General features: G+C 37.5%; 1 protein-coding gene across 1 annotated transcript in view; it reads left to right on the forward strand.

Moving 5' to 3' along the window:
- The window catches only part of MIPEP (mitochondrial intermediate peptidase), a 182,471-nt gene that overhangs the window by 104,029 nt on the left and 52,391 nt on the right, over positions 1 to 26,051 (forward strand). The gene's annotated exons all lie outside the window — the stretch shown is intronic.

The raw sequence follows: 26,051 nt of genomic DNA on the forward strand, positions 1-26,051 counted from the left end.
ACCAAAAAAAAACTCACCTCAAGCAATCCAATTAATAAATGGGCAGAGGACCTGAATAAACATTTCTCTAAAGAGGATATATAGAACTGGACATATAAAAAAGGTGCTCAATATCACTAGTCATCAGGGAAATGCAAATTAAAACCACAGGGACATACTATCCCACACCTGTCAAAATGACTTTCATTGATAAATCAGAAAATAACAAGTGCTGGTGATGTGGAGAAAAAGGAACCCTCACACACTGTTGGTAGTATTGTAAATTAGTGCAGCCACTATGGAAAATATTAGGGAGAGCCCCTAGCTGGTGTACCTTAGTGGTTAGAGCATTGGCTCATACACCCAAAGTGTGGCTGATTCTATTTCTGATCAAGGGCATGTAACTGGGTTGCAGGTTCAATTCCCAGCCCTAGTCAGAGTGCATGTGGGAGGCAACAATTGATATGTCTCTCTGACATCAACCTTTCTCTCCTTGTCTCCTTCTCACTCTCTCTAAAAATCAGTGGAAAAAAGTATCCTTGGGTGAGAATTAACAACAACAAAAGAAAAAACGGAGGGGGGGGGGGAGGGAGGGAAGGAAGGAAGAAAACACCCATGCCAATAGAGAGAATGAGAAACAGGCATAAAGAAATAAAATGGCAGTAGATAAGTATCTTTCAATAATAACCTTAAATGTAAGTGAATGAAATGCCCCAATAAAAAGATATAGTGTGGCTGAATGGATAAGAAAACATGACCCAAATATATGCTGTCTACAAGAGACCCACCTCAGAACAAAAGACTCACACAGGATGAGAGTGAAGGGATGGAAAAAAATTTTCCATGCAAATGGAAATGAAAAAAATGCTTGGGTAGCAATACTCATATTGGACAAAATAAACTTCAAAATAAAGACCATAACAAGACACAAGAAAGGTCATTACATAATACTAAAGAGATCAATGCAACAAGAGGATATAACCCTGATAAACATGTATATACCCTATATAGGAGCACCTAAATTTATTAAAAAAAACTTCTAGAGGACTTTAAGGGAGAGATCGACAGCAATACAGTCATACTAGGGGACTTTGACACCCCACTGACTTCACTGGATAGGTCTTCCGGACAAAAATCCACAAGGAAACAGTGAACCTAAATGACACACTAATTCAGATGCATTTAATTGACATTTACAGAACATTCTTCCCCAAAGCTGCAGAATATACATTCTTTTCAAGTGCACAGGGGACATTCTCAAAGGTAGACCACATGTTAGGACACAAAACAAGTCTCTACAAGCTCAAGAAGACTGAAATCGTATCTAGCATCTTCTCAGACCACAATGGAATGAAATTAGAAATCAACCACAATAAAAACAGTCAAAAACATTGAAACACATGGATGCTAAAAAGCATGTTTTTAAACAATGAATGGGTTATCAAAGAGATCAAGAAAGAAATAAAAACTTCCTGGAAACAAATGAAAATGAACACACAAGAACTCTAGATCTATGGGGCACAATGAAAGCAGTCCTGAGAAGAAAGTTCATAGCACTACAAGCCTACCTCAGAAAACAAAAAAGCTTCTAATAGACTCTCTAACTCTACAACTTGAAAACTTAAGAGAAAGAACAAGAAAAGCCCAGAGTAAGTAGAAGGAGGAAATAATAAAGATCAGAGCAGAAATAAATGATATAGAGACTAAAAAAACAATAAAAAGATCAATGAAACCAAGAGCTGGTTCTTTGAAAAAATAAACAAGATTGATGAACCTTTAGCCAGACTCACCAAGAAGCAAAGAGAGAGAACCCAAATAAAATCAGAAATGAAAGAGGTGAAATAACAACTGACCCAACAGAAATACAAAGGATTATAAGAAAATACTATGAACAACTATATGCCATCAAGCTGGACAACCTGGATGAAATGAACAAATACCTAGAAAAATACAACCTTCCAAAATTCAATCAGGAAGAGTCAGAAAACCTTAATAGGCCGATAACTGCTGAGGAAGTTGGAGCAGTAATCAAAGTGCTCCCAGCACACAAAAGCCCTGGCCCAGATGACTTCACTGGGGAAGTCATCAAAGAAGAATTAACACCTACCCTCCTCAAACTATTTCATAAAATCCAAGAGGAAGGGACACTTCCAAGCTCTTTTTATGAGGCCAGCATTAGCCTAATTCCAAAACAGGATAAAGACACTACAAAGAGAGAGAATTAGTTGCCATTATTCCTGATGAACATAGATACTAAAATCTTCAACAAAATATTAGCAAATCGGATCCAGCAAAATATTAAAAAGATCATACACCATGACCAAGTGGGATTTATTCCATGGATACAAGGCTGATACAATATTTGCAAATCAATAAACATGATACATCACATAAACAAACTGAAAGACAAAAGTCACATGATCCTATCAGTGGATGCAGAAAAAGCATTCAATAAAATCCAACACCCATTTTTGATAAAAACTCAGCAAAGTGGTAATAGAGGGATCAGACCTCAACATAATAAAGGCCATATATGACAAACCTGCAGCCAACATCATATTCAATGGGCAAAAACTAAAACCGTTTCCACTAAGTACAGGAACAAGATAGGGGTGTCCACTTTCACCACTCTTATTCAGCATAGTACTGAAAGTCCTAGCCCTAGTGATCTGACAAGAAGAAAACATTAAAGCCATCCTAATTGGAAAGGAGGAAACAAAACTGTCATTATTTGCAGATGACATGATATTGTACATAGAAAATCCTAAAGACTTCACTAAAGTACTGCTAGATTTAATAAATGAATTCAGCAAGATAGCAGGATTCAAAATTAAAACCCAGAAATCGATGTCATTTTTATACACCAATAATGAACTCTCAGAAAGAGAAACTAAAAAAAATCCCACTTGCCATTGCAACTAAAAATATAAGATACCTATGAATAAACTTAACCAAAGATGTAAAAGACCTGTACTTGGAAAACTACAGGACACTGGAAAAAGAAATAGAGGAAGATATAAACAAATGGGGAAATATACCGTGTTCATGGAATGGAAGAATTAACATCATTAAAATGTCCATATTACCCAAAGCAATCTATAAATTCATTGCAATCCCTATTAAAATACCAACAACATATTTTACAGATCTAGAACAAACACTTTGAAAATTTATATGGGACCAAAAAAGACCCCGAATAGTCATGGCAATCTTGAGAAAGAAGAAAAAGTTGGAGGGATCACAATACCAGATATCAAGTTAGGCTACAAAGCTACTGTAATTAAAACAGCCTGGTTCTGGCACAAGAACAGACATATAGATCAGTGGAACAGAACGGAGAACCCAGAAATTGACCCACTTCATTATGATCCATTAATATTTGACAAAGGAGGCAAGAACATACAGTGGAGTAAAGACAGTCTCTTCAATAAATGGTGTTGGGAAAATTGGACAGGTACATACAAAAAAAAAAAAAAATGAAACTAGACCACCAACTTACACCATAAACAAAAATAAACTCAAAATGAATAAAAGACTTAAATGTCCAAGTCGTGAAACCATAAAAATCCTAGAGGAAAACATAGGCAGCAAAATCTCAGACATCTCTCACAGCAATATGTTTGCCAATACATCTCCTAGGGCAAGAGAAACAAAGGAGAAAATAAACAAATGGGACTGCATCAAAATAAATAGCTTCTGCACAGCTAAAGAATCCATCAACAAAATGAAAAGGGAGCCCACTGTATGGGAGAACATATTTGCAAATCACACATTTGATAAAGGGTTAATATCCAAAATATATGAGGAACTCATACAGCTTAACAAAAGGAAAACAGAAAATTCAGTTAAAAAATGGGCAAAGGACCTAAATAAACATTTCTCCAAAGAAGATACACAGATGGATTAAGAGACATGAAAACATGCTCGTTGCTAATCATCAGAGAGATGCAAATTAAAACCACAATGAGGTATCACTTCACACCTGTCAGAATGGCTACCGTCAACAAGTAAAGGAACTACAAGTGCTGGCGAGGGTGTGGAGAAAAGGGCATCCTAGTGCACTGCTGGTGGGAATGCAGACTGGTGCAACCACTATGGAAAGCAGCATGGAGTTTCCTCAAAAAATTAAAAATTGACCTGCCATTTGACCCAGTGATCCCACTTCTAGGTATATATCCTAAGAAATCCAAAACACCAGTCAAAAAGAACTTATGCACCCCAATGTTCATAGCCGCTCAATTTAAAATAGCTAAGACCTGGAAACAGTCCATCAGTAGATGAGTGGATTACAAAGCTGTGGCACAATTACACTGTGGACTACTATGCAGTTGTAAAAAAGAAGGATCTTTTATCCTTTGGCACAGCATGGAGGGAACTAGAAACTATTATGCTAAGTGAAATAAGCCAGTCAGAGAAAGACAAGTACCACATGATCTCACTCATATGTGGAATGTAATAAACAAAGTAAAGTGATCAACAAAATGGATCCAGAGACATAGAAGCATGGAACAAACTAAGGCATCTCAGAGAGAAGGTGGGTTTGGGGGAGTGGGTGGGGAGAGATTAATCAGAGAACTTATATGTTTATAAGCATAACCCATGGACACAGACATTTGTTCTGGAGAAGGCCTGGGGCTGGGGTGGATGTGGGGTGCAGGGGATCAATAGGGGTAAAAGCGGGACATCTGTAATATTTTCAACAATAAAGATAAAAGAAATAATAATAAAATAAATAAAAGTTAATGAATAAAGCAAAAAACAATAAAAGGAAAGAAAATAGTATGGAGATATCTCAGAAATGCCATACAACCCAACTATTCCACTTCTAGGTATTTATCCAAAGAAAACAAAAACACTAATTCAACAAGATACATGCTAGCAAGAGGTGGAAGCAATCTAGATGTCCATCAGTAGATGAGTGGATAAAGATGTGGCACCCTGGCTGGTGTGGCACAGTTGGTTGGGCATAATCCTGTGCACTGAAAGGTTGCCAGTTTGGTTCCTGGTCAGGGCACATGTCCGGGTTGCAGGCTTGATCCTTGGTATGGGGTGAGCAGGAGGCAGCTTTTCAATTTTTCACTCTCACATTGATGTTTCTCTCTTTCTCTCCCCCTTGCCTCCCCCTCCCTCTCCCTTCCACACTCTCTCTCAAATTTAATTTTAAAAATCTTTTAAAAAATATGGCATATATATATATATATATATATATATATATAGAGAGAGAGAGAGAGAGAGAGAGAGAGAGAGAGAGAGAGAGAGAATGGAATCGTTTTCACTGATAAAACAGAATGTAATCTTGCCATTTGTGACAACATAGATGGACCTAGAGGTTATTGTGCTAAGTAAGATAAATCAGATAGAGAAAGACAAATACTGTATGATTTCATTTATATGTGGAATCTAAAAAAAATAAAACAAATGAATAAACAAACAAAGAGACAGGCCCATAGATGTAGAGAGCAAGTTAATGGCTGCCAAAGGCATGGGGGTGGGGTATGGGAAAACATAAACAAACAAACAGTAAATCAAATGGATGTGACTTGAACTCCATTTAGTTGCCTGAGCAGTAAGTAGTAGTCATAACAAGGCCAAAATTGGAGGAACTGGGATGTTTGCTAAAGTTGCAAAACTTCAACTTGGCTGAGTTGCCTGCTTTCTACCATCTTAAATCTTATAATGGTTTATCAATTCCTTTTTTTAGAAGAGAAGTCAAACTTCCTTACTATCAAGTATAATTAAGTATACAAAGAAAGGTAACTATGGCAACCAAATTCTAAATCAACTATCAGTAGATTAATTTTAATTTAAAAGTATGGTTGTATTATTATGTCCACTAGTTTCTTATCCTTGTTCCTTCTCAGAAAATACAGACACTTTTCTTTTTACTGGGATTATCTTCCCCATTTATGGTCAGTAGCCATAGCTCTGCAAATTGTTTTAAGAGGTGTTCAGAAGAAGCATGGTTACATTTAGAGAAGAAAGGCATTCTGTTAAGGTGTTTAATGTCTGAGAGTTTGTTTAGATTTGCACAAATATTCTATTTTTCCTGTTTAAAAACTGCATTTCATTATTCATTTTCAATACATCATTAAGCCTATAAAAATAAAGAATAAAACCAGGATGGTCTTTGGATTTTTTCAATGCAACATTCATCAGGGTAGTCAAGCAAGCAAAAGATACAAGCATTGGAAAGGAAGATACAAAACTGTCATTATTTGCAGATGATTTGTTGCTTACTGAGAAAAAAAGTATCTACAGTTAAATTATTAAAATTAATGAGAGATTTGCAAATTTTCTGGATAATTATTATATAAAAATTGATTTCATCTTCATTTACCAAGAGGAAACCAAAAAAAAATTTTAAAGATATTATTATGGCAATAAAGATGACATTATTTAGTAGGTATGAGGTACCTACTGAAAAAAAAAATCTTTAAAAACAAAACAGTGAGTTACCTTTATTTTCAAAATCCTAAATCAATGAAGAACTGAACCATATTTATAGGTAGGAAGATTTAATATCAAAGGGATATCAATTTGCCCAGCTAGGTGGCTCAGTAGGTTGGAGCATTGTCCTGTACACCAAAAAGGTTGCAGGTTCAATCCCCAGTCGAGGCGCTTAAGGGAGGCGACTGAGCGATGTTTCTCTCATACAGCATTGTTTCTCCCTCTCTCAGTCCCTTCTTCTCTCTCAAAATCAATAAAGAAATATTCTCAGGTGAGTGTTAAGGAAAAAAATATATCAGTTTATTTCCAGTTAATCTGTAAATTTAATATAATGTACTTCTGTTTGTTTGTCTCAACCTAACAAGCCCATTATATAATTTTTATGGGAGAGCAATGGCCCAAGAATAACCATGTCAGTTTTGAAGAACAGCTGCAAGTTGGTGGACTTGCCCCAGCAGGATTTATATTCAAACCAAGCTGTAGAAGTTAAGACAGGGTAACAAACAGAAAAATGGAACAGAACTCAGAACCCAAAAGCAGACTCAACACATTTACGGACCCTTGAAAATAAACTGGATAGTACTGTAGATCTGTGGACAGAGAAGGGATTTTTTTTTTAATGGTTCTGTAGCAACATATAATACCCCAAAAACCCCCCAACAATTAACCATAAAGCAAAAGACTGATAAATTCAACTGCATTAAAATTTTCATTGGTTCATCAAAATAAGTAAAAATTGTGAAAGGCTGGAAGTAGGTATTTTAAACATATAAAACTAGGAAAGGATAGTTTTTCACTTATTTATATGTTATTTTAATTAAAACAACATAACATAAAATATACCATTTTTAAAAGTAATATTTTTAACTGCAAAAGACATGGACATGCAAAGAGCTATATAAAATGACCTCACCATTAATCAGGGAGTGCTAATTAAAGCCACATTTGAATTCCAGTTTACTCTCAACACTGTGAAAGAAAATAAAACAATTGATAGTACTCAGGGTTGACAGGTATGGAGTCACAGGCACTCTTACACATGTGGATAGGAGTGTATATTTGGTGTGACCACTTTGGAAAACAATTGTGCATTCAAGTTGAAGATGGACATCATTTACAACCCACAATTCAACTTGTGTTTATAACATAAAAAAAGTATTTTACTTATGTCCTAGGCGCTAAGAATTGGAAGGTTTATATCAGCACTGTTTATAAATGGCAGAAAAGGGACAGAGTGGGATTCTGCAAAGAACCAATGTGATTGTCAATAGGAAAATGCATAAATAATTTTAGAAATATTTTATTTTTTTTCTTTCTTTTTTTTTAAAAATATATCTTTATTGAATTCAGAGAGAGGAAGGAAGAGGGAGAGAGAGAGAGATAGAAACATCAATGATGAGAGAGTCATTGATTGGCTGCAGCCCGCAACCCGGGCATGTGCCCTGACCGGGAATCGAACCCCGATCGCCTGGATCCTAGGCCGACGCTCAACCGCTGAGGCACGCCCGGCTGGGCGAAATATTTTATTTCTTAAATTGATTTGTATGTATATAATTGATAATTTTGTCATTTTTTCTGCCGTATTAGTAGAAATATGTTCTTGGTATGTAGAAAACATTTCTAAATGTTAATAGGCTATTCTGGCTGCAACGTATGAGGTAAAGAGTGAATTTAGAGAAACCACTTGGAAAGTTATTTAAGCTCCCAGGCAAACACTGATGGTGGCTTGAACTAGAACAGTGGCAGTGGGGAAGGAAAGATTGAAATGTGCTGGAGAACAGTATAGAAAGGTACAGTCAATAAGGCCAGGTACTGGACTGGAGTAATGAGTGAGAAGTATGGATCAAGAATGACTGCAAGGTTTTTAACAAGACTATTGAATAAAGGGTGACTTTATAGAGTGTCTCTTCCCATGCATACCAAAAGAGCGGCAGTTTTCCTTCTATAAACTTAGCTCTAGAAATTGCTTCTCTCAATTGAATAATTTTATTCCTTCCAAATTAAATAATTAGAAAACAGAAATATAACTGAAACAGCAACCTACAGAAGATTCAGAATGTTTATAAAATCTGTACAAATTATATGTATGTAATGCACTCTAAACTTTTAAAGACAGTGATTACATACGTGTCTATATTGGTGTTCCTTTAAGTGTGTTAATAACTCATCTTGGGAATAAAGTGTCCTGTCAGTTATGTTTGAGAAATACTAGTTTAAATGATGTTAAATGGATTTTTTACTGCAGGACTTCTCAAAATCTGCGATGTGCTAATGAACATGAATCTCTAGTACTCTGTCTCCAGACTTATAAACCATGGGAATCTTCATCCAGGCACTGATCCTATGTAGGGCATATTTTGGAAAGCTTTGCAAGTATATTATCCTGCAGTTATATTACTGTTGAATAGGGACATCTCTATCAATATTCCACATAAGTAATGGATGCTTATTTTTAAGTGAATAGCCTTAGTATGTCAGCAATTTATTAATACTTATGTGAGTGCTAGATCACTGTGTATAATATATAGACAAGTTTAATATATACTTTTATTTGCTATTTCATCTAACAGTAGTTTGATGCTAGAAATCCAAAAGCTACTGCTCAATTGTAAATAGAGGGCAATTTTGCAACATGCCAACAGGCTAGTCTTCCATTGATTGTTACCGCTTCTCTTCTATTTAGAGCAGGAGTGAGGAACCTTTTCTGCCAAGCGCCATTTGGATATTTATAACATCATTTGTGGGCCATACAAAATTAGCAACTTAAAAATTAGCTATGAGAAAAGCTCTAGATTTTTTGAATTTCGAGTCCTGCCAGTGGTTGCCTTGGCAGGGCCAAACCAAATGATTTCTCAGGCAGAACGTTCCCCACCCCTGATTTGGAGTATAGTGAGTATTCTCCTCAGAATATTTCTAAATGATTGTTCATTCCTCCACTTTTAGTTCAGAGAGTAGAAAACACTGTATTTATATTTTTATAGTATTCTAGGCTTATATTTTACATTGTGACTCACCTTTCTGAAGCAGTTGAGAAATAATCATGTATTCCTAAGAAGGTTTAGGATGAAACCTTTCTCTAGCCTTATGATCTTCCAATTCTGTCCTAATAAGTATTTTTAAAGTTCAAAACATGAACAATTGACTCTGCTGATAGACTGTAGTTTTTAAGATTTGTTAATGACGCTGCTGTATTTCAGTGTTTTAAACTAATTCTGTAGTCTAGTGAATTTTGGTGGTAAAGCTGTGTCTCATATGGCTGTTTTTGGAGTAATAGAGCTCTCTGAATAAATCTTGATGCCTGTGAGACCTTTATTTGTCCTTTACCCACCTCAAATTGAAAACAGGAATGTGCATAGAATAAGGAAGTCCTGAACACATGCAAGTCTTTATGTCATTTTGATAGTTGAGTAGATTATCTTCCTTGTCCATTTATTATTTAAAATGTACTGTTGTAATAGTATAAAAGTTTTTAAAACTAAAATATAAGAATTATTTTTTAGGAAAGCAGTTTATGGGATTGAATGATTTGTTGATTTATGTCTGATCATTACTCTTGTTAGGACAAACACCAACAAAGAATGTGAAAGGAAGACATGTTTCTTGTGAATAGTGTCCACTCCACATGTATGCTTCATTTTTGTATCCAGCAACAAACTCATATTGTAGTGACACAGTGTTACACGATTAAAAGTGGCACACCAATTTTTCCAGTTTACCTGAAGCAGGGGAGATAGGGATTTATATGATCTGTGCTCATTGCTTACCTGTACATCTTTCGGGGTAGGCATGTTCTGGAGGCTTATTGGGGAACATACCTGACTGGCTACAACCTGCTCAAGGGGTATCATTTCGAAAAGGCTGCTGTGCCCTGGCTGGGTGGCTCATTTGGTTGGAATGTCATCCCATACACCAGAAGGATGTGGGTTCAATATCCAGTCAAGGCACATAACTAGGGTGAGGGTTTGGTCCCCAGTCAGAGCACGTATAGGAGACAACCAATCCTTGTTTCTCTCTCACATCAATGTTTCTCTCTCTCCTTTCCTTTCTCTAAAATCAATTAAAAAATACAAACAACAACAAAAACCATATCCTCGGGTGAGGATCAAAAGGGCTGCTGCTACTGAAGACCGATTTCTATTCAGACTTATTTTTTTATCTCTGATTATAAAGAAGCAATATATATATTTCACATTAAGTGTACTTTTCTGTTTCTGGCACACCCTCTGATTAGAACAAACACCTGAAAATTGTGCTAAATTTAGTCAGACATATCAAAGAGCAAACAGGCTTTGGTTTGTTGTTTAGCATAAAGAAAATCATATCCAAATCCCAATTTATATATTTGTGTACATTAATTCAGTTATATATATTTTAGATAATGCTTAAATTATTTTTAATAATTTATATATTATGTTTATAATGTGTGCTGTGCACTGTCTAGGAGATAGGAATATAGTAGTGAATGGAACAGAGAAATTCCTGGCCTTCATGGAGCCTGTATTAGAAATGGCTTGTTGGGAGGTGGGGTGTGTGTACATAATTATCATTACATCCAACTCTCTGTGAAACATTTCATTATTAAGTAAAATATTCCCTGAGCTTCAAATTGCTTTGAGTTGTGAACAGATATATTGGACATAATAAAAGTTGAGAATATTAAGATATTCTGATGCATAATACAGCTAATACAAAGATATGTTGGGACCCTAGTTTTTAATTTCCAGAGGGAGTCGTCTTCCCTGAAATATTCATGAGAAAAAAAGGTGCTTTTTATGTTTTCACCAGGCTTCTACCTTCCTTCTTATCCTAGAGTATTTTGCATCAGTGAGCATTCGTGGAGGTATAGCAGTGGCTAGACAGTGGGAAGTTAAGCAAGAGGGGAAAAAAAAAAAAGACGACTAGGTAGAATAGAGAGTGGTTCAGAGGCTCCAGTAGGCCATTAGCCAGACCTCGGTATTTGGTGCCTGATAGGTTGGGAGGTGGTGCTAAAGGAGGAGTGGGATTGATACCTACGGTTTGAACAGGGTAATCTATGGGGATGGAGAAGACATTCAGTGAAATGTGGAATACAGGAGGGGTGGCTGCCTTTTGGGGTGAGGGGTACAAAGCTTGATGAGTTTATTGGTATGAAGTAACTATGGACTATCCAAATGGAGATGCCTGTGAGAAGCCATTGGATCAATGGTTGGTAGCCCAGAAAACAGATCGAAGCTGGAGCTATGTATGTTTAGGAGTTGTTAGCCTAGAGAGAGACTCCTATGGTCATGGACAGCATTAAATAGGGAGAATTGGCTGAGTAAGAATCTAGGAGACAACCCATAGGAATATTTAAGCAATGGGCACACACTGAATCAGCCAGTGTGGTTGGAGGAGATCTTCTAACTGGAACAGCTTTTCTAGGGTGCAAGCAGAAAACAAAATTTTAAACATATCATTTTCTTTTCTGTTTCTACTACTACAATTACAACTGTATAATGTTCTCTCTTCTGTTATTTTAGGGTTATGTTGACTGTATGGTAGCTTGGAACATCATTTTATACAACATTTATTTTGGATGTGTGTTCTGAGTTCCCAAATAACAGACTAATAAGTGAACTTTTAGCATACAACTTATGTGTTATTTGAGAGCGTCTCATATTGAAATTGCTCAATTTTTAGAGCAGATTCTTAAGCTGACATTCCTGTTGTCATGATTATATGTGCAAAGGAAAGTAACCACTAATTTACCAGTTGGGAGATGGAGTGCAACCAGTGGTAAACCCAGTTGTTTTTATAGTGTACTCATCCCAGATTAACTTTCAAACAGACCTCTAACCATGTAGCAGGGTAGGAGTAGGGAGATGAAGTCAATATAATGAAAGAGTGCAGACAGATTTTTTGAGAGCACTTTTACCATATTTACTTTACTGTATGGAGCTTTGTTTTTTAATAGTCTTAAAAAGAAGAAAAATAAAAATACCCACCATAAGAAAATACATTGCTACACACAGTTTGGGTGTTATGACTTTGATTTATTACTACTAGAGTTTATTTTCTTTCCTATTTACTTGATAGTCAGTTTTGAAGAACTTTCTTCAAAATACATATGAGTATATATATATAATATATAAATCCATTTAGTTATGTGGCAGTGGTGCATTCAAGCAGATTAAATATTGTTTTCATATTTTTAATTTTAAATGTATAGGGTATCCCCCAAAATGTGTACATATACTTTGAATAATTATAAAAACAGTATTTATTAAAATACATTTCATTTTCAAAATTGAGCTATCAGCTGTTACAGTATGTATACATTTTTTTGGGACACCCTGTATATTTCAAAGCTTTTCATTGGAGATTTTACAATTTTAGTTCACTTATCAATAGCAAATTGTATCACAGCTTATTGACCTCATATAGCATCATTTTTATTTTTATTTTTATTTTAAAAGCTTTAATTTTAAAATAATTGATAGAACACTAAGAAATACTCGTCTATAAAACGATTTTTACCATCACGATTAAAATGCCAATCAGATTTTTTTCGATTAGTTATTTTTAAAGTAAGGCTGGTGAGAGAAACCATGGTCATGTGGGAGTCTATGTATGGAAATCTGAGGTCTGCTTTGGGCCTTTGCTATTCTTTCCTCACACTTGGTCAGATGCTGGTTTAAAGAATGGCATAAAGGTCTCTTTGTTAATATGTAAAAATTTTTTAAAATACCGGCTATTAAATAATAGAGTTAGAGCCCCAGCATTGTTAAAAGTTCATCATTCTTTCTCTAGATAATTGAATTTAAATTATTTGTTAACAAACCTTATCCCTTCTATTTGGTTTTGTTTTTTGTTTTGATTTCTTTTTCTTCCTGGAAAAGAAGTTACATTTCCTCCTATTCTTAAGCCCCCAGCTCTCCTAGGAATAGAAAAACTCTTCTGTGAGGTAAAGGTGCTGCCCAGGTTGCACTAATTTGATGTTGCTAAGCAAACGTTAAACAAAACAATATTTTTTCTTTCTCTTAAGTTCAACTACCATATGGTGCATATCTCAAAAACCTAAGTGGTTAATTGCATGTTAAATTCCTTTCCTCTTTGGCCACATAAACAACTGAGAAAATATTTACCTTCTCTGTCATGCTAGATTTATTTATGACTTTGTAACTAAAACACAGAAGTGTTATAAATTGAAACTTTAATCTCAGGATTGACTCATTTTCTAAAAATTTATATGGTTTCAGTTTGTGGGACAGCTGCAACTCTAGATTTCACTGATTTAAAACATGAGGATATTATAAGATTACCCGGGTTGTTTTTATAATATAGTCCTTTGTGCCAACTCACCAACTTTCATTTTTGTCTTGGTTTTCATGAATAGTGCTTTTTTTTTTTTTTTTTTTTTTGCCTGAAAATTCATATAGGCAAGATAAAATGAAATAAAAATCCCTGTTAGAAGGTCTTTCCTTACCAAGTAATCTTTGTAATTATAATTTAAATGATACCCATGTATCTTTTAGATTTTAAATTATTTACATTTTAGGAAGCCTTTTCTCTGATGATTCTGTAAGGTAAGTCATGTTTTTATCCACGGTGAATGTGAGCTGTGAGCAGGACACAGGTACCTCACTATTTTTCATGGAATGGGCATCCAGATGAGCTTGTTACAATGTCTTTCTACCTCTATGACTTTGAGACTGCAAGGGCAGCATTAGCAACATAAGGAAGCCCCCAGTTGAATGATATTAATTTTATGTTTTAATTATGTGTGAAGTAGTATATGCACATGACTAAAAATCGTAAGGTGTAAAAGGGCTTACAGTATAAAATCTCCCTCCTCCTCCTGGTCCTCGGCCCCTTTCCCTGAAGGTACCCTGTATTACTGATATTTCTCACATGCTGAGACATCAAATCTGCAGTCTCACTAATGCCTTACCTGTACTGTTCTTCCTGCCCTTTCTCTCAAATAGGCTAACTCTAGACTGCACAATTACAATTCTCCCTTATTGGAGTATCCCAGTATCTACTTTTCCTGTCTCAAATCCACACAGCTATCAGTGAGATATTTTCCAAATACAAATTTGATAATAACGCCCTCCTGTTAAAACCCTTCAACAGCTTCCACTGCCTTTGCCGCCCATGAGTTCCTGCGTGATCTGGTCACTCTGGCTCCATCCGGCTGAGTACATCTTGCTTCCCTTGGCATCAAGTTCTGAGCACTTGTTTCCCTCTTCCTGGAGCAGTTTCTTTTCTCCTCACTTTACCTCTGCTAGAAATGTCACTTATCCTGACTGGTCAGTTCCTCTGTTATACATCTCACAGCACTGGAGCCTTTTCCTTCATATTGGTCATCCCAGTTTACAATTTCTTGATGTCATTGATTAATTTCTGTCTTCCCAATGGGAGTTAAATTCACACAAGAACAAGGCCTATTTTTTATTTGTTTATTATTTCTTTGGGGCCCCACAATTACTTATGCATGGTAGGTACCTAAATAATATTTATAGTTTTTTTAACCTTTTTATTGAGGCATAACTTACATAAAATGCACAAATTATAATACACAGCTTCATGACATTTTACATTGTGTAACCACTGTTCAGATCAAGATATAAAACATTTCCAGTACTTTAGAAAGTCCCTGCAACCCCCCTCTCAGTCAATACACCTTCCCCACAAGGTAACCACTAGTTTTACCTGTTTTGCACCTCAGGTAAGTGCCATCATACAGTACGTGCTCTTTGTGTCTGCCTTTTTTTCTTTTTTTTGTTATGCCTCACATGAGGATATCTTTCCATTGCTTTTCAGAGAGAGCGAAAGGGAGGGAGGGAGGGAGGGAGGGAGGGAGGTGGAGGGGAGAGAGAAACATCGATGTGAAAGAGACACATTAACCAGTTCCCTCCCAAATGCACCCCAACCAGGTACAGGGCGAGAACCCACAACCCAGGTACGTGCCCTTGACCAGCAATCGAACCCACAACCCTTGGGTGTGTGTGCCGATGCTCTAACTCCTGAGCCACATCGACCAGGGCTGTGTCTGGCTTCTTTCATACAACATTATATCCATGAGATCCATTCATCTGTTGCATGTTTCATTAATCTCAAGTATTTCGTTTTTTAACATGCCACAGCTGTTTGATCTCTTCCATTCCTGATGGGCATTTGAGTTATTCTAGTTTGGGGTTACTATGAATAAAGTTCCTATGAATATAATTGTATATGTTTTTTGGTAAGTATAAGCATTTGTTTCTTTGAGATATACCCAGGAATGATATATCTGTTTAGTTTTAATGTAGCTGTTGCAAAACAGTTTTTCAAAGTAGTTCCCCTGAGTTGCATACCAACCAGCAAGGTTTGGAAATGTACCATTTGCGACACATCCTGTCCTGTACTTGGACAGTCCTTTCAGTTTCAACCATTCTGGGGCTATGGAGCCTTATCCCAGCGTGGTTTTAATTTGTACTTTTCTCGTAACTAATGATCCTGGGCACTTTTCTTCATATGCTTATAGGCCACTTGAGTGTGTCCTCTTTGTGTGAAGATTTTAGCTCTAATCTGGATGCAAAAGGAAGCCATGGGAAGGTTTTATGAATTGAAACATCTGAAACGGAATACTAATATCAATGGGCCTAGAATGTAGTTGGGAGGTCTTTAGGGAAGTCAGACTTACACACCAGATAAAGTTTAGACTTTGATGCTTCTCATAGAAGTACATATCTTGGAACCTGCCCTCCCCCACTCTGTATTACCCCTCTCCCCATTCCCATACCAGTGCTTACCTCAGAGTTTTATCAACTGGATCTGACCAATCCCTTTAGAACTCGCCATCACACCATAGTAAGTAGCCAGTAGGAAAAGTTTCAGCTTGTGCTTTTTTACCTTTATATAAATCCTGCCTTTTCTGTCCTTTCCAGAGCATAGTTTGGGTTGCTACTTGAGTCTGTGTCCCTCAGATTGCAATCCTTTGCTCAAATAAATGTTTGTTTGTTTTTTATTTATTACAGATTAAACTTTTTTTTTTATTGGTTGATATTTTTAAGCAGAGGACTGGCAGGTTGAATGTGGAGTGTAAAGGAGGGAGAAGAGTCAAGAGCAACTGCAAGCCAAAAGGATGGTGTTGCTATTAATGTGGAGAAGACAGTGTAAAGAGTAGGTCCTTAATGGTGATTAGGAGATCAGTTTTAAAGCTGCTAAATTTAAGATGTCTATTAGACAAAAAAGAGATGTCACGTAGGCAAGGGGATATTTAAGTCCACAGAGTTCAAAGGAGCAATCTGCTGGAGATATCAATTTGGAGTTATCTACACACTGGTTGTATCTAATGCCAACATTGTAGGTGAGATCACCCTTAAGAGTGAGTATAAATGGCCCTGGCCAGTGTTTCTCAGTGGTTAGAACATAAGCCCTTACACCCTAGGGTCAAGGTTTTGATTCCCAGTCAAGGCCATGTACCTGGCTTGTAGGTTTGATCCCCCGCCCCAGTTGAGTGCGTGCTGGTGGCAACCAATCGGTGTGTCTCTCTCACGTCGATGTTTCTCTATCTCTGTCTCTTCCCCTCCCTCCCTTCCACTCTCTCTAAAAATCAATGGAAGAATATTCTCAGGGGAGGATTAACAAAAAAAGAGTGATTATAAATGGAAAAAGATACGTCTAAAAGATGAACTGTGATCCATCATTTGAAAGGCTGGAAAATGAGGAACCAGCAAAGGAGAATGTGAGAAACCAGTGAGGTAGAAAAAGAAGTGAGAGGTGTGATGTCCTGGAAACCAATTGAAGGAGGTGTTTCAAAGGGGAGTGAGTGATTCAGGCATCAAATGGCACCTTTGGGTCAATTGAGTTGAGGACGGAATTAACCATTGGGTTTAGCAACATGAACGTCATTGGTGACCTGGATGAATAGTTTTAGTAGAGTGGTGGGGGCAAAAGTCTAAGTGGAGTGAGTTTCAAGAGAAAATGGAGGGAGAGGTATTGGAGACAGTGATTATAGGCAACTCTTTGGTGTTTTCCTGTGAGAGAAGGAAGGAAATTGGACTTGGAAGGAGTGCGGGATAAAGAGAGGTTGCTGTTTTGTTTGTTTGACTGATTTCATTTGGTGTTTAATGAGAGAAGTAACAACATGTGTAGGCTAATGGGAAATATCTATTAAAACTGAAAATTTGATGACACAAGCAAGCAATGAGAAAATTGTTGGAGTAGGTGAGAAGGGATGTGGTTTTTGTGTATGTAGAGGGGTGGGAGCACAGTCATCCGTAAAGCTCATGAGCAAAGATACAGGTACAGGGTTAGTGCAATTGGACGTTTCCTTCAGGTCACTATGTTCAGTGAAATAGGAAGCAGTCATCACCTGAGAGTGAAAATGGAAGGTGGTTGTGGTATTTGAATAAAGAGGAGCAGGTATGAAGTAGTCGTTCTCGAGAGTGGATATGTCAGTGGAGTGAGCTCTATGTGTGCTGCAGGGCACTGTTAAGGGTCCACTGAGGTGAGTGTCTCTAATTTGAAATAAGACCCATTGGGGTGGGTGTGTGTCTTTCCCAGCCATATTCAGCTCTGCAGGTACAGGTACTGAGCTTTGACCAGAGCTGTGGTTCTGCTGAGTGAGTATAGTGACCCAAGAGGAGGCAGTGGCCTTGAGGGTATATGCAAAGAGTTATAATGATGGCTGTGGGATTTAATTGGGTAAATAAGAAAAACAATGAGCATATGAGGGAGCTAAAGCATGGTGACTGGCTAGTAGGATCAATTAATTTTGAGGTACCATTGGGGTTTGAGATAAGGTACTAGGGAAAGTGAGTGGAAAATAGGAGGTGATGAGTGAGGACAGGAGTACTTGAAATTGGTATTATGGAGGGCTTTCAGTTAGAGTAATAACAAAGTCTGTGTTGTAACCATGGAAGTGAGAGACAGAGTTAAAAGAGAATGTCAAGGAATCAAGAGGCCAAAGTATATTAGTTTTATATTGTTGCTGTTACTACAGAGTAGTGGTTTAAAACAGCACTAACCCTGGCCAGGTGGCTTAGTTGGTTAGAGTGATGTCCAGATATGCCAAGGTTGTGCGTTCGATCTCTGGTCAGGGAACATACAAGAATCAACCACTGAATGCATAAATAGGTGGAACAACAAATCGATGTTTCTTTCTTTCTCCCCCTTCCCCTCTCTCTCTAAAATCAATAAATAATTTTTTTAAAAGCACAAAAATTTATTCTCTTACAGTTCTGGAGGTCAGAAGTCCAAAATGAGTCTTAAAGGGCTAAAATCAATGTGTTCACAAATCTTGTTCCTTCTGGAGGATCCAAGGGAGAATCCATTCCTTATATTGACCAACTTGTAGAGGCTGAAGGTATTCCTTGGCTCTTGGCCATGCCACTCCAATCTTTGCTTGCTTGCCCAGTTCTCACATGGCCTTCTTGTCTCTTTGATGTTCTTGCCTTTCTCCTATAAGGACCCTGGTGATTACATTTAAGGCCTACCCAGATAATCCACAGTAATCTCCTCACCTCAGGATATTTAATTTAATCACATCTGCGAAATTCCTTTTGCTATGTAAAGTGACATTCACAGATTCTGGGGACTAGGCAGGGACATCTTTGGGGGAGGGGGCATTATTCTTTCTACCACACAGGGCTTTTGAAAGATTAGCTATGAGGTCAGTGATTTTATCAGAATTGTAAAGGAGTTATGTTGGTGAGAGTGAAAGTGAAGCAGAAGTAAAAAGTCTTAAAGGGATGAGTGGAAACGACTGAAGTTCCAACTAAGGACCGCAACAGCTTTGGACTTGCTGTAGGCCACTGTCAGGACAATGGAAGTTGAGGTGTCCCTAAGAAGGAGGGAGGATGGTCTAGAATAGTCAGTGAAAAACAGAAAAAACTACCTCACCTCCAAGTCCAGTGATAGGAGACATTTGAAAAGATTGCAAGGGAAGGAAGATTCTCAGGGTAGACACAAGTTTCTGTTAGAACAAAAAAGTGAAAGGAACATTCAGTGACTGCATTTCAGAAAACTCGGGGGAAGATGGGGAAGAGAAAGAAGAGGTCAGAAAATGAGATACATGGAGCCATTGGGAAACCAGAGCTTCCTATGGTAACTGATATGAACAAGACAGATGGTCTCAAGACAGATAATGATGGTGGAACTATGAGTGATAGGCATAGGAAGGTGGGAGACCTTGGCAGAGCACACAGAGGCCAGTTCAGGGTTAGTTTCACTCAAAGCGTTTAGCAGTTGTTTGAGGAAAGCTCAAGAAACTGGGAGTTGAAGGAAAAGGCATGGAAAATGAGACATATTTTCATATTAGTTTGCAAAATGGAAGTACAGTATTTCTGTTTCCTTATTTGTTCCTGATACTCTGGCTATGGCAGAGGCCAGGTTGCCCATTCAGTTTTGTACTGCAGGTAAGCTTTCCAAACTTTGGAATTGTGTTATAGGGACAGAGTAGAGTGAGGATTAAGTGACTTACCTAAGGTGTCACAGGCAGAATTAGTATACATATTGCCTGACTTTTGGACTGGAGTTCTCTCTGTTAAACTAATTTACTGTCATTCCAGTAAATTCCAGATGGAACAAACACTTAAGTAGAAAAAATAAGCCATAAAGATGGCGTATATTTGCAAATATGTTTTTCTTTTCCAGAAAGATAGTAATTTTAAAAAGAAATGGAAGAAGTCACAAATGAGAATAGTAATAATTTGATTATAAAAATTTGAATTTCTCTCAGAAAACATGAATAAAATTCACAGGCATACGAACTAGTTTCTAAAAGCTATAATGTGACAAATGGTTTACATTGTTGCTGCATAAACAGCTTATACAAATACAACAAAAGCAATAGAACAATAATAAACTGACTTGCCTAGGATATAAAAATATGCAAATGGAAAGAACAGTAAAATGACATATTCACTTATCAAATTAGTAAATATTTTATAAAAAGACAGTAAGCTAGTGCTAGTATTGATACACTGAGACAAATATTTTTATATTCATAGGCGGAAGATAAATGGGTTTGGCCAAAGGAATCAAGAATACAAAGAGCTTATGTACCTCTTAAGCCAACAATATAACATTTAGGAATTTATTCTAAAGAAATAGAAAACCAAATAAAGCTTTATACCTGATAATCACTACATTTACAAAAAATTGCAGAGTCCAACATTCAAGGAATGGTTAAGCAAACTATGGCGTACCCATATGATTGTCAGTAGGTCTGTTCACTGACATTTCATTTCTGTCTCTGGCACAAGGTAGAAATGCACTTCCTTCCTTACTCCATGCGGTTAGTTGTGGCCGTGTAACTTAAGTGGAACAGAAAAATGGAGCAGAAATGGAGACTTTAAGAGCTGCTGTATAGTTACCCATATTTCCTTTCTCTTGGCCACGCAAACGATGACATTCGTCTTGTCGGAGGTGCTAAAATCATGAACGCCTAAAGTGCTGATGACAAGAGCCTACTGGCCTGAGAGGGGCATGTTGTCTGCTCAAGAAACAGATCTTTGCTGTTTGAAGCCACAGAGATTTTAGGATTTGTGCTATTACATCGTAGTTTAGCATATCCTTTCCTTACTAACATAGTCCATATGATGAAATAATATACAGCTATTAATGTTTACAAAGAATTACTAAAATCAGGTTAGTGAAAAATGGATATAAAATTGTAGATAGTGTGATTGCATCTTTTGAAAACAGACTGAAGAGAACTTTTAACATATTAACAAATGTTTGTCACATAGTCCTGGATGAGGGGTGAGTTTCATTTTACTTTCAATATTTTTTTATTATATTCCAATTTTCAATAATAAGCATGTATTTCTTTTAAAGTTAGAAGAGTAAGCATGCACACACACACATATGCAAACACCTTCAGTTAGCTTCCAGTAACATGGGCATTTAATTCTCTATGTATCATTTTAGAATTAAAGATAATTGAAATGAAATTGCAATGATTATATGGGCCCTTTCTATAGCTGGGCAGCCCCAGTTGGGATGAAGGATCAGGGCTACACTTAAGTTCAGAGTAGAAATTCTCTCTCCATGGCTTTAGCTCTGGATATAAAATTGACTTCTCTGGAGCCTAAGCTCCTTCACCCCTTTTGAAGGTTGAGAATGCAAATTCTCTTGCCTCAGGAAAGATGCACCCTAAAAACTATGGTTTTTTTTTAATTGATAACCTGGCTCTATAGAACACTGAGCAGTTTCTCATTGCAGAGCAGTGTGAAGAAGCACCATTGTGGAGAACATAAAAGAAAGAGAATATCCTTTGCCTAGATAAAACTTATACATATATTTATAACTAAATATAAATAAGCTTATTTGAAACTTAATATGTAATGTGAGTCCCTTACTTTCCCAAATCATGTTGAAGTCTCAGATATCTTTTACTAGGACTAAATTCAGTCCTCCATGAAATGTAGTTTAGACTTTGTTCATTTTTGTTCATAAACAATTTCCAAGGGCTTTTATTACTGTGGGCCAGGGATGATGTGTTGATATTTTGTGCAGAGTGGACAGTATGCTTGACGCTTACCTACATGCCAGGCTGTGGCCTCCCCTTCACCCCTAGCTGTTTTCCCAGGCCCCATTTGATATTCACATTCCCTCCTCTTGCTCTGAAACCCTGTCCCAGAACCCTATTGCCTTAGCCCAACTCTTGTTAAGGTTCCAATCCCATTTTTCAATTTAAGCAGGACTGTAGATAACACTGTGGGTTCGTATATCATTGTGCACTCGACTACTCTTAAACTCATAAGAGTGGGATTGCTTGGGCTAAAAGCTATGCACCATTTATATTCCAATACACATTGCAAGGTTAAAATCCACGTCATTGTCCTGTGACAAGCCTGATTTTTTATTGGATTTTAATTTTTGCCAATCTGATAGACCACAAATACTCATTTTTGCTTGCAGTTCTTTTATTACTAGTAAAATGAACATCTTCCCCTAAAGTATTTTACTATCTATATGGGGGGTAGGGGATGAACTGCCTATTTTTGTCATTTTTCCATGTTTATGTTGTTACGTTACATTCCCATGTTTTTTGTTTATCGATTTTTATAGTGTTGTTAGCTGTTTATGATTGTTTACCATTCAGACGGTTTTATTTTTGTTGGTTTCCTCGATGGTGGTGGTGAATTTATTTAAACCTGCCGGACGGCCCTCTCTCGGGCCCCGCCTCCTCACGCCTAGTCCCCGACCCGGCAGCCTTTGCGCGAACAAAATGGCCGCCCCCTGCCGCGGGGCTGGTGCTTTCCCAGGGCTTTGGGATGGCGGTGCCGGCAGCCAGTCCTGGTGACTCAGTCCATAGCTATAGTTCCAGTGAGGACTAAAAAACGTTTCACACCTCCTACTTATGAACCCAAATACAAATCAGAAAAGGAGTTTGTAGAATATGCCCGGAAAGCGGGAGTGGTCATTCCTTCAGAACGTTTGGAGCGTCGCGTGCATCTGGCATCGCTGACGCCTATGGTCCTCCAGAGGGTGATGCTCGGGTGCCGTCTCTTTCAAAGGAAGGACTGGCAGAGAAAACCGAGCGACTGAAGAAGAGTGTGGCATCACAGTTGTCAATACGGAAGATGAGAGAATATGATGCTAATTTTAAAGTAAAGGACTTCCCTGAAAAAGGTAAGGATATCTTCATTGAAACTCACCTTTGTCTAAACAACTCAGACCATGACCGACGTCATACCCTGGCAACTGAACACTGTTTTCCGGACATGGTCTACGACGGCCGGGACCAGGCTGCCCCCGGCGCCCCCGGAGCCTCACAGCGGCCCCGCGGCCCGAGCGTGGTGACCGCGGGCGACGCGGGCGGCCGGCCCGTCCGCTTCCCACCAGCGTGGCAGATTGATGTCTGGACAGATGTTCCCAAGGATGTCCTGGAATATGTCTTTGAAAGGCACCTGACAAGCCGCTGTGGGAGCGGGAGAATGCGCGGCAAGATTGTCCCGCCGTGGGCACCCCCTAAGCAGCCGATCCTGAAGACTGATGGCCCCTGGCCCCCAGCTGAAACCCGGGGGAGGCTGCCGAGAGCCGCAGGAGAGGCCCGTAAGCCTCAGCTCGCCTGATGGCAAAAATGACTCCTGGGCTGAAGTATGGGTGATGAGGTGGCTGCGAGCTGTGCAGTCATCCATCTGCCTATGCTGTGGCAAGAACTGCCCTTGTTCCCTCCTGTCCTGCTTGGGTCCTTACAGCGGTCTCATCCTCAGTCACCACAGCTGAGGCTGGGCCCAGGTGGGTGACTGCTATGTACAGCCCTGGCCGCACTCATTTTTTAAATTTTATATCTACCTTCTGGGTCTCAGAGAACATCTGACACCAGTTTTTCCTGCATCAGGGACTGTCAGGAGCAAACTGGCAGAATTTTCTTATCATAGGACAGGGATCAGAGATTGAAATAAAACACTCTTGGGGTATTGGATTAAAAATAAATAAGTGAATAAATAAATCTGTCAGACTTTTAGTTTCCTGCCATGCTTAAAAGGAACTCCCTAACCTGAGAGTATTTAAATTTTTGCCCATGTATTCTTCTAGTGCTTTTATGGTTTTATTTTTGACTTTCAATTCTTGATTAAGTTCATGGTGGTATAAGGTGTGAAATTTAGAACCAGCTTTAGTTTTTCTAAGTTGGTTTTTGAATAACCTATTTTTCTTCACTGATCCACAAATGCCTAAGTTTTCATACAATAAGATTTGTTTCTAAACTTTCCATTATAAGTGTTCTTGCCCAGGTTGGATAATGATTTGTTGATTATTGGTTGTTTTTTAATAGATACAGGCTTTTGCTTCACTATTTCACTTACCTCCTTATTCCCATCACAATGTCTATATTTACAATGTTCTTAGAAGTCCCTCACACATCTTGTTAAATGTATTCGTTTTTTATTATTATTATTGTTGTTATTTTATTATTGCTGTTGTGAATAAAATATATAGCCTTCCCCTTTTTCTAGCTGATTATCATTGTTATATAGAAAGTACTTTAGTTTGTTGATTTGTGGCTAGCATTTTTAATGTATACTTACTGTATTTGATATTTATTCACCAGATTTCAGGGGTCTTCCAGACATACTTATATATTTACATACACACACACACACACATATGTCATGTATCTCACAACATATATACTTAATATTTTTTAGCCCCTCCAATATTTATATGTTTCCATGTCTTCAACTGATTCAGTAGCTTGAACTTTGAGCATCCTTATTTTGTTTATGGCTGTAATCAAATGTTTCTGGTTTGACCTATGATTTGAAAGAGGGCTAGTATGGGTGTTTGAGAGAAGAGAACATTCTAGAATCAGATGACCTAGACTGAGTCTTAAGCATCAGATCTTCATCTGTAAGATGGTGATATCTAACCCATAGGGTTATTGTGAGGATTAAGTGAAATATATGTGTGTCAAAAGCACAGGCACATAGTGAACAGAACAAAAAAAAGTGAGGTATTATTATTGTCGGCATAATACATGATTATTGAAAGGGGGGATTTAAATGATAAAAACAGTGGATGGGAAATATAATTTCATCGGTTGCATATAAATGGGCAAGAGCAGGAAAAGCAAATGAATTCATTCAAATAGATGGGAATCTCTGTGTATTTAGCATTAATTTGTCAGTGGCTTTTGAGGGTGATCCCTGCTCCTGAAGGACAGCCATTCTTCAGGCTACCAGCGGTCCCCGTAATAATGCACCACTAGTTGCTTAAATACAATTGTGATGGATTTGTACCTTCTGACTGCTTTCCATGACCATATGTTGTTATTAATCTAGTAGAATAGTTTATCTTGGTGTCTTTTACACGTCTTGTTTTGTATTGTATATTTTTAGTAATTATAAAAGTGAGCACCCCATTAGTTGCTTCTTTGATGTCCATTCTCTTAGGATTCTTAACTAGTGACGATGCAATCATTCTTTCACATCTGTGTATTTTTCTGTGTCTCAGTGAAGCTTTGAAATACTTACTGATTTATGGAGAGTAAAAAGTGAACCAAACTTTCTCAGAACATTTAGAAAAATGCAGGCACTTAAAAGCCAAAATCAAACAATATTTGAAATGAGTTATACAATTTCAGCAATAACTTTTTTTCATTTAGCCAAAGTACAGTCTAAACAACCTTTCATGGTGCTAAGTTCTTTAAAAGAAAGCAATGGAGGTCTATAAATCAAGAGATAGTTTACATTTGTTTGAGAACCACTTTTCCTAACTCGGTTTCCCTCTTGAAACTTAGTATATTCTCTAGGATGTTTAACCAATTCTATATTGACTTTAAAGTGAATAAAGAAATAGATAAAAATATTTTGGAGAATAATATACAGCCGCCCCTTACTTTAACAATGCACAGTGTTGAAACAAAGTGGAGTAATACTAGGTACTGCTGAGCTGGCTTATTTGAAGTATGAGAATTTAGCTATAAACTGGTTTATTTCAGTAGTGACTGAGTAACAAGCACAGTCACCATGGTAGAGTAATCTCAGATTAGCCTGTTGGCACTGATCCTAATTATTTTAAATAACCTCTTATTTTGAAGTAGTTTATTCCTAAGTTGCAAAAATAGTTCTTATGCACCCTTCACCTGGCTTCCCCAATGACAGTATCACACATAACCATAGATCACTGTCACAGTGCTATTATCAAACATTGGAAACTAACACTGGTGC

The sequence above is a fragment of the Miniopterus schreibersii genome (genome assembly GCF_964146895.1).
Source record: "Miniopterus schreibersii genome assembly, chromosome: 2".
Classification (NCBI taxonomy): Eukaryota; Metazoa; Chordata; class Mammalia; order Chiroptera; family Miniopteridae; genus Miniopterus; species Miniopterus schreibersii.